Raw genomic sequence first — 9,854 nt, 5'->3', positions numbered from 1 at the left:
GGAGATTGGCATCATGGATGTGCAGCCGACAAATCTGCAGCAACTGTGTGATGCTATCATGTCCATATGGAGCAAAATCTCTGAGGAATATTATAAATTCTGATGGGAAATTGCGTTTGTTTGGGGGAAAATGTTTAGTTATTTTAATTTAATGGTCAAGAAATAAAACCGTGTTTACAGTTGTATACATTGGGGATATGTGCAAGTAAACTGTGTTAATCACTTCTTTCCTATGATTTGTTTAATTTATCAGCAGTTTGTGAATAAAGATGATGGTGGTGATACCAGAGATGATGATGATGATGTCAGTGATTGTGGTGATGAGGTACAGATACTGATGATGATGGTAATGATGAAGATGATGATGGTGGCGGTGATGATGATGATGTTTGTGATGCTGAAGATGATTTTAATAATGACAAAGATGATGGTGATGATAGTAATGAAGTCGATGGTGATGATGATGATGATGATGGTAATGATGATTGTGATTATGTTTGTGATACTGATGATGATGATTGATGATGACGTTAATGAGAAAAAATGGTGATGTTGCTTGTGATGCTGATGAAGATGATGAAGGTAATGATGAAGATGAGTGATGATGACGTTAATGAGGATAAAGATAATGGTGATGATGTTTATGATGCTAATGATGACGGTAATGATGATGAAGATGAAGGTGATGATGATGTTTGTGATGTTGATGATGACTGTGATGACCAGTGATGATGATGAAGATGATGGTAATGATGTTTGTGATGCTGATGATGACGTTAATGATGGCGAAGATGATGGTGATACTGATAAAGATGATGTTGATGATGAAGATGATGATGATGATGACGGTAATGATGATAAAGATAATGGTGATGATGTTTGTGATGCTAATGATGACGGTAATGATGATGAAGATGATAGTGACGATGATGATGATGACGGTAATGATGAAGATGACGTTAATGATGATAAAGATAATGGTGATGATGTTTGTGATGCTAATGATGACGGTAATGATGATGAAGATAATAGTGATGATGATGATGACGGTAATGATGAAGATAAGGTTAATGATGATAAAGATAATGGTGATGATTTTTGTGATGCTAATGATGACGGTAATGATGATGAAGATAATAGTGATGATGATGATGACGGTAATGATGAAGATAAGGTTAATGATGATAAAGATAATGGTGATGATGTTTGTGATGCTAATGATGACGGTAATGATGATGACGGTAATGATGATGATGACGGTAATGATGATAAAGATAATGGTGATAATGTTTGTGATGCTAATGATGATGGTAATGATGATGAAGATGATAGTGATGATGATGATGATGACGGTAATGATGAAGATAAGGTTAATGATGATAAAGATAATGGTGAAGATGTTTGTGATGCTAATGATGATGGTTATGATGATGAAGATGATAGTGATGATGATGATGATGACGGTAATGATGAAGATGACGTGATGATAAAGATAATGGTGATGATGTTTGTGATGCTAATGATGACGGTAATGATGATGAAGATGATAGTGATGATGATGATGATGACGGTAATGATGAAGATGACGTTAATGATGATAAAGATAATGGTGATGATGTTTGTGATGCTAATGATGATGGTAATGATGATGAAGATGATAGTGACGATGATGATGATGACGGTAATGATGAAGATGAGGTTAATAATGATAAAAATAATGGTGATGATGTTTGTGATGCTAATGATGACGGTAATGATGATGAAGATGATAGTGATGATGATGATGATGATGACGGTAATGATGAAGATGACGTAATGATGATAAAGATAATGGTGATGATGTTTGTGATGCTAATGATGACGGTAATGATGATGACAGTAATGATGAAGATGACGTTAATAATGATAAAGATAATGGTGTTGATGTTTGTGATGCTAATGATGATGGTTATGATGATGAAGATGATAGTGATGATGATGATGATGACGGTAATGATGATAAAGATAATGGTGATGATGTTTGTGATGCTAATGATGACGGTAATGATGATGAAGATGATAGTGACGATGATGATGATGACGGTAATGATGAAGATGAGGTTAATGATGATAAAGATAATGGTGATGATGTTTGTGATGCTAATGATGACGGTAATGATGATGAAGATGATAGTGATGATAATGATGATGACGGTAATGATGAAGATAAGGTTAATGATGATAAAGATAATGATGATGACGGTAATGATGATGAAGATGATAGTGATGATGATGATGATGATGATGATGATGGTAATGATGAAGATGACGTTAATGATGATAAAGATAATGGTGATGATGTTTGTGATGCTAATGATGACGGTAATGATGATGAAGATGATAGTGATGATGATGATGATGATGATGACGGTAATGATGAAGATGACGTTAATGATGATAAAGATAATGGTGATGATGTTAGTGATGCTGATGATGATGGTAATGATGATGAAGATGATAGTGATGATGATGATGATGATGACGGTAATGATGTGGATAAGGTTAATGATGATAAAGATAATGGTTATGATGTTTGTGATGCTAATGATGACGGTAATGATGATGACGGTAATGATGATAAAGATAATGGTGATGATGTTTGTGATGCTAATGATGACGGTAATGATGATGAAGATGATAGTGACGATGATGATGATGACGGTAATGATGAAGATGAGGTTAATGATGATAAAGATAATGGTGATGATGTTTGTGATGCTAATGATGACGGTAATGATGATGAAGATAATAGTGATGATGATGATGATGATGATGACGGTAATGATGAAGATGACGGTAATGATGATAAAGATAATGGTGATGATGTTTGTGATGCTAATGATGACGGTAATGATGATGAAGATAATGATGATGATGACGGTAATGATGAAGATGAGGTTAATGATGATAAAGATAATGGTGATGATGTTTGTGATGCTAATGATGACGGTAATGATGATGAAGATAATAGTGATGATGATGATGATGATGATGATGACGGTAATGATGAAGATGACGGTAATGATGATAAAGATAATGGTGATGATGTTTGTGATGCTAATGATGACGGTAATGATGATGAAGATGATGATGATGATGACGGTAATGATGAAGATGACGGTAATGATGATAAAGATAATGGTGATGATGTTTGTGATGCTAATGATGACGGTAATGATGGTGAAGATGATGGTGATGCTAATGATGATGGTGATGATGTTTGTGCTACTGAAGATGACGGTGATGACGGTAATTATAATGATTCATGTTTATTTATGTAGCGCTTTTACATTGTAGATTATGAAAATCATGAATGAAAGAAGATGAAGATAATGGGGATGATGATGTTTGTGATACTGATGGTCATGGTTATGTTGATGATGGTGGTTGTGATGATGATGAAGATGATGACGATGACAGTGATGAAGTAGATGATGATGATGATGGTAATTATGATGAAGATGACTGTGGTGATGATGACAGTAATGGTGATGATGATGACGGTAATGATGAGCAAGATGATGCTGATGACGGTGTTGGTGGTGGTAATGATGAAGATGTTTGTGATGCTGTTGATGAAGATGTTGGTGATGATGAAGAGCAAGATAGTGATGGCAGTAATGATAATTAAAATGATGGTGATGATATTGGTGATGCTGATGAAGATGATGCAGCTGGTGGTGATGATGAAATGTAAAATTCAGAATCAATATATCTGTGTGTGTGTGTGTGTGTGTGTGTGTGTGTGTGTGTGTGTGTGTGTGTGTGTGTGTGTGTGTGTGTGTGTGTGTGTGTGTGTGTGTGTGTGTGTGTGTGTGAGAGAGAGAGAGTGTTGTTCCCACAGTGGATCAGGATTAAGCTCTGGCTGATGAATGGAGTTTGTCTTTCTCTTGTCAAGAGTGAACGTGTGACGCTCTTCAGCTGGAGGACTCAAACTCTTCTCCTTTCACTGACACACACACACACACACACACACACACACACACACACACACACACACACACACACACACTGAGCGCCTCTTGCTCTTCAGCTGCACATCTTCAGTGTGTGTTGTAGAATTAGTTTTCCTACACTCTGATGTGTTTGTCTGTGCGGGTGTATCCTGTATTGATGATGACTGCTGTGATTTGTTTTCTGTTTGGTTTCGTCTTTTTATTTGAATCGCATCATCACTGTGTATTAATGACTGAACACTTTCAGAAAGCTAATCAACAGCGGTTTACATTTAGCAGTTCACATTTTATTATTTGGAACTTTCTATGAATTGGTTTGGAAGTTCTGCGACATTAATGTGAAGCTCATTTATGGTGAATGTTCTGTGTAATTTAATCTTTACTGAAAGTTGATATTACTTCAGTGTTCAAGCACTTTTTGTCAATTATCAGGAGGCGTTCAGCATTTATTACAGGTAATGTGTGTCCACTGAGTAATGTTCAAGAATCTCCTGTAATTATTCATGATTTTTTTAATTGATATTGTTGTTTTGTAATTGACATTTGCTGTCTTGACTCAATATTCTGTTTGTTTGTATTTTCCATTTTTTTCCCTTGAAATTGTCTTTACATTTTGTATTTCCCACTTTTCTTTTTGAAACTGACTTTACGTCTCACAATACAAATTTTTCTTTCTCCAAAACTTTGTCTTTTCTCCATTTTCCCTTTGGAATTTGGAGATAACATCTAAAATAATTTCCGCTTAAATTCTGAGTTTATATCTAAAATTCAGACTTTTTTTCAAGTTTAAATCTCACAATCCCATTCCCCCCCAGTATTCCCGTTTGTTTAGTTTTTTTTGCAATTTTGAATTTGTCTGGAAAATTCAGACTTTAAATCTCACAATTCAGACTTTCCCCTGATATTTGTAGTGCACATCTTGTAATTCACACTTTTTGTCGTGCAGCTCTGCCTGTTTTTCTTCTGTTTTCTTCAGTTTACATCTTGCAATTCTGCCTGTTTTCACCCTGAAATTGTCTCAAAATTAAATTTTTTTCCTTCAATATTCTGTGTTATATTTTGCAATTCTGACATTTTTTTTTTTAACATTTTACTTTGTCTTGTAATTCAGACATTTCTCTTGAAATTCAGAGTTTACGTCTTTTAATTCCCACTTGTAATTTTGATTTTGCTCCAATTTTTAATCCAGGATTCAGAATTAAATGTTCAGACTTTTTCTTCTTAAAATTTGGAGTTTGGAAACTTCTGCCAATCTTTTTTTTTTCCACCCAAATTGCAAAATGTGTTGTAATTTGGACCTTCCCTCCCTGAAATTTGGAGTGTACAACTTGTAATCCCACCTTTTTTTCCTGTGATCTCTCGCATTGTGTAAAATTTAGATTTTTTAAATGTGCAATTCAGACTATTTTCCCTTAGAATTTACATTTTGCTATTTAGATTTTTCCCTAAAAATGGTCAAATTCTGCCTTTTTCTTTTCATTGTATTCCAAATTTACCTCTTGCCTATTTTTCTCCAAATGCTGACCTTTTCTCTCTGAGAAAACATCTCTCTCTGAGTTTACATCTAAAAATACATTTTCTCTGTAATTAAGAGTTCAGATCTTTGTTATTCAGACTTTTATTCTTTGAATTCTGACATGACATCTCACAACATCTCACAACTCCAATATGTGACATCAGAGTTTACATCTAAAATTCACTCACTTTTCCTCCAAGAATCTACATCCCACAATGTTCAAATCAAAACATTCTGACGTATTTTCCCTGAAATTTCCTGTTGATGTTTCATAATTCTGACTTTCTTTCTTTCTGAAGGTAAACATCATTCATCTGACCATTAAAAATGTCCTGAAAGTCAGTTTATGTTAAGCAATTCAATCTTTTTTCCAGATGTTCTGAGTTTACGTCTCGCAGTTCTGACATTTTTGTCCACGAAATTTTGAGTTTACGTTTCTGCAATTCTGATGTTTTTCCTAATAATTTGTTTTGCATCTCACAATGCAGACTCTTCCCCTGAAACTCAGAGTTCACATCTTATAATTCACACTTTTATTCTTGCAATTTTGACTGCATATCTCTGTTTTTCTCCAGGATTTAGAGGTAATGACAAAAAATTCTGACTTTTTTTCCTGAAATTTGCAGTTTATATTTTATAATTCTGACATCTGTGTGGAGTTTACGTCTATAAATTCAAGCTTCCCTGAAATTCAGAGTTTGCATCCTGTAATTGACACTTTTTCCTCTTGGATTTTGCATCTTACATTATTCACTTCCCCCTGGAGTTCTCCGAGTTTACATCTAAAAACAACATTTGGTTTGCATCTCGCAATTCTGACTTTCCCCCTCAAATTTCACACTTTTTATTCCACTTTTACACATCCACTAGTATTCTTGCAGCTCTGCTTTTCCTGACGCTCTGAGTTCCCATCACACATTTCTGACTGTTTTCTCCACAGTTCTGAGTTTACAGTTTGCAATTCTTTTGTGATTGAAATTTTCCAGAAATTTGTTTTGCATCTCATAATTCAGATTTAAGACTCTTAATTCACACTTTTATTCTTGCAATTCTGACTTAAATTGTTTTCCTGAAGTTTAGAGTTTATATTTTATAATTCTGACATTTTTGTGGAGTTTACGTCTAAAAATTCAAGCTTCTCTGAATTTCAGAGTTTGCATCCTGCAATTCACTTTTCCCTCTTGGATTTTGCATCTCACAATATTCACTATATTTACATCTAAAACCATTTTTTTCACCTAAAATTGGTTTTGCATCTCTTAATTCAGACTTTCCCCCCTTCAAATATAGAGTTCACATCTTTTATTCCACTTTTATTCTTGCAGTTCTGACTGTTTTCCCTGATGTTCTGAGTTTACATCACTCAATTCTGATTTTATTCCTGAAATTTGGAGTTTGCGATTCTGGAATAGTTTCCTCAAAAGTTCTGACTTTGCCTTTATAAACTCTGACTTATTCCTCGAAATTTAAGGCTCCATCTTGCAATTCTCCCCTTTTATTTTCACCAGAATTCTGAATTTACATCTCATGATTCTAACTTTGGGCGACACAGTGGCGCAGTAGGTAGTGCTGTCGCCTCGCAGCAAGAAGGTCGCTGGATTGAGCCTCGGCTCAGTTGGCGTTTCTGTGTGGAGTTTGCATGTTCTCCCTGCGTTCGCGTGGGTTTGCTCCGGTTTCCCCCACAGTCCAAACACATGCGGTACAGGTGAATTGTGTAGACTAAATTGTCCGTAGTGTATGAGTGTGTGTGTGTGGATGTTTCCCTGGAAGGGCATCTGCTGCGTAAAAAACTTGCTGGATAAGTTGGCAGTTCATTCCGCTGTGGCGATCCCGGATTAATAAAGGGACTAAGCCGACAAGAAAATGAATGAATGGATTCTAACCTTTCACCCAGAGCTTGTTTACATGTTGTTTTTCCAGGTATTTCTGAGTTTATTTTTCAGTTGTTTTTCTCTGAATTTTGAGTTTACAACAAAATTGACTTTTATTTTTCACAACTTTTTAAACGGTTTTTATATATTTTCAAACTTTTTTTCCCTGTCATGATCTCCAATCTCCAATTTTCAAATTCTTTTTTCTTTTTACTAAATCCATTTGTCTCATTTTCACCTCGTATTTTTTACTTTTTTTGGATGGAATTTGTCTTGTAATTTCTACATTTTCCTTGCAAATCTTCATATTTCCCTTTTGTCTATTTATATCCTTAAAAAATAAGAGATTTGTTGTTCAGTGTAATGCACAGGGGATGCACTTCTTTTTTGCATGCTACAGAGACAACACTAATGAAATAAAGATAATCAGTAATCAGTCACTGCATAAGCACAAGAACCCCACCACACTTGAATTGATATAATTTTAATGAAATGTTCTGAAACAGTAAAACAGCCTGAACAGATATCTGCAAAACGTCATAATGAATTTACAGTAGAAATCAAGTCCAAGAATAATCTAAATATCGTCATAAATAAAGTCACGTCAGCATCAGCAGCGAGTGGAAACAACAGAAGCAAACCCATGCAAAACACCAAAAACATGCGGAGAGAGAGAGAGATGGAGAGAGAGAGATGGAGAGAGAGAGAGATGGAGAGAGTGTAAGAGAGAGAGAGAGATGGAGAGAGAGAGAGAGAAATAACCGTGCAGAAATCAGCATTCAGTACAGAGAATAGATCAAACATGTCGTCATCATCATCAGGCAGAAGCAGACGTGTTCATTCTTAAATATATTTTCACCAGCTCTTTCTATTTTACAGTATTTACAGGCGAATGATGCATAAAGGTCTGATGAAGACGTTCTTCAGGACTGCAGAAGAATAAAAACAGCTCAAGGCACATTCAGAAAGATCCAGAAAATACAGACGTGTCCAATATTCCTCTGTAAAGCAGCCTAGTGCTTCTCAATTCACCCGAGATTGCTTTATGCCACAGAATTCAACAACGAAACAAAACTGCAGCTCATGCCACAGCTGCCAGCTTATATTAAATTCAGTCCTTCTGCTTGGATTTGTTTACATCTGAACATGTAGAAATCACTGTGGTGGATATAGAAACTCACGACTGGAGGTAAAACATGCACGACTTTACACCTTGCACTTACAGCTTCTGTTCACTTGTGAGTTCAGATGTTGCGTTTACAATGTTTTGAAATGATGGACAATAATCAATAATAATAATAATATAAATAATCAAGATGATCAGGACAGGAGTCAACATTTGAAGTGGATCGAAACTGTTCATCAAAGTTGTCCTAAACTATTGGAAAAACATTCATCCTTGTCTGAGGACAATTTAGGTTTTAAACTTTTGATAGACTTCAAATGTTGATGACTGTAGTTGGAATTGCAAGATGTAAACCCATAATAAAAATAGTACTTATAAATATTTAGAATTTACATCATTATTTTGGAATTATGGGTAATTTCAAGATTCAAACTCAATTAGAAAATCTTGTGATTACATTTTTTTTTACATTAAATTCTTTTAATTTATATCTATATTTCTAAGCTTTTATATAAGTATATTATAATATACTTTTTAAATAACATTTTATATTGTGGGTTTATATTTTGCAATTGCAACTTTGTAGAATTATTGAACATAAAAAACTGAATTGCAAAATAAAAACTCAGAATTTAATTGATAAATAAATTGGAATCAGGAGACGTACATTTCAAGTTCCAAAAAAGGATGAAATTTCACGACACAAACTCAGAATTCTAAAGATGAAATGTGGGAATTACAAGATGTGAACTCTGAATTAAAAAGAAAATATATATAAATCACTTTTTTAAATGATAAATTTACATCTTACAATTCCAATTTGAATTCCAAAGATTGAATTCAGAGTTCACATGTTGCATTTGTAATTTTTGAAATATAATTGCAAGATGTAAATCGAGTTATCAGAATTAATGTTGTTATTATTATTTTAATTTACATTTTGCAATTATGGGGAAAAAAGTTCATTACACAAACTCTGAGGTAATTGCAAGATGTCAATTAAGAATAAAAAAGAGAATATTTATTTATATATACCTATCAGAGTTTTTTATTTACATCTTGCAATTACAACTTTTATTTTTTGGAATTCAAAATTTACATTTTGTGATTACAATTTTATTTATTTTTTATTCTGAATTTACATTTTGCCATTCCAACCTTTTGGAATTATGAAAAAAAAAACTGCAAACTTAAAACTCCAATGTACAAAAGTAGGAATTGCAAAATGTAAACTCCAAATTTAAGGGAAAAAGCCAGAATTGTGAGGGGGAAAAGTGATCTAATTGCAAGACAAACTCAGATTTCCAAGTTTTTATCTCACAATTCCAATTTTTCCAGTACAAAAT

The 9,854-nt window shown here is 34.0% G+C and overlaps 2 protein-coding genes across 3 annotated transcripts in view; one reads left to right on the top strand and one right to left on the bottom strand.

Moving 5' to 3' along the window:
* The window catches only part of tfr2 (transferrin receptor 2), a 1,009,002-nt gene that overhangs the window by 338,900 nt on the left and 660,248 nt on the right, over nucleotides 1-9,854 (top strand). The gene's annotated exons all lie outside the window — the stretch shown is intronic.
* Nucleotides 7,851-9,854, bottom strand: part of camta2 (calmodulin binding transcription activator 2) — a 64,320-nt gene continuing 62,316 nt past the window's right edge. For both annotated transcript variants that reach the window (XM_087307858.1, XM_087307859.1), the window contains one exon: nucleotides 7,851-9,854. This exon is cut by the window's right edge and continues 2,270 nt beyond it. The gene's annotated coding sequence lies outside the window, so the exon portion shown is untranslated.

Source organism: Danio rerio, chromosome 23 (genome assembly GCF_052040795.2).
Source record: "Danio rerio strain M-AB ecotype USA chromosome 23, GRCz13ab, whole genome shotgun sequence".
Classification (NCBI taxonomy): domain Eukaryota; kingdom Metazoa; phylum Chordata; class Actinopteri; order Cypriniformes; family Danionidae; genus Danio; species Danio rerio.
The sequence above is the reverse complement of the archived record's forward strand: the minus strand, read 5'-3'. Positions and strand labels throughout refer to the sequence as shown.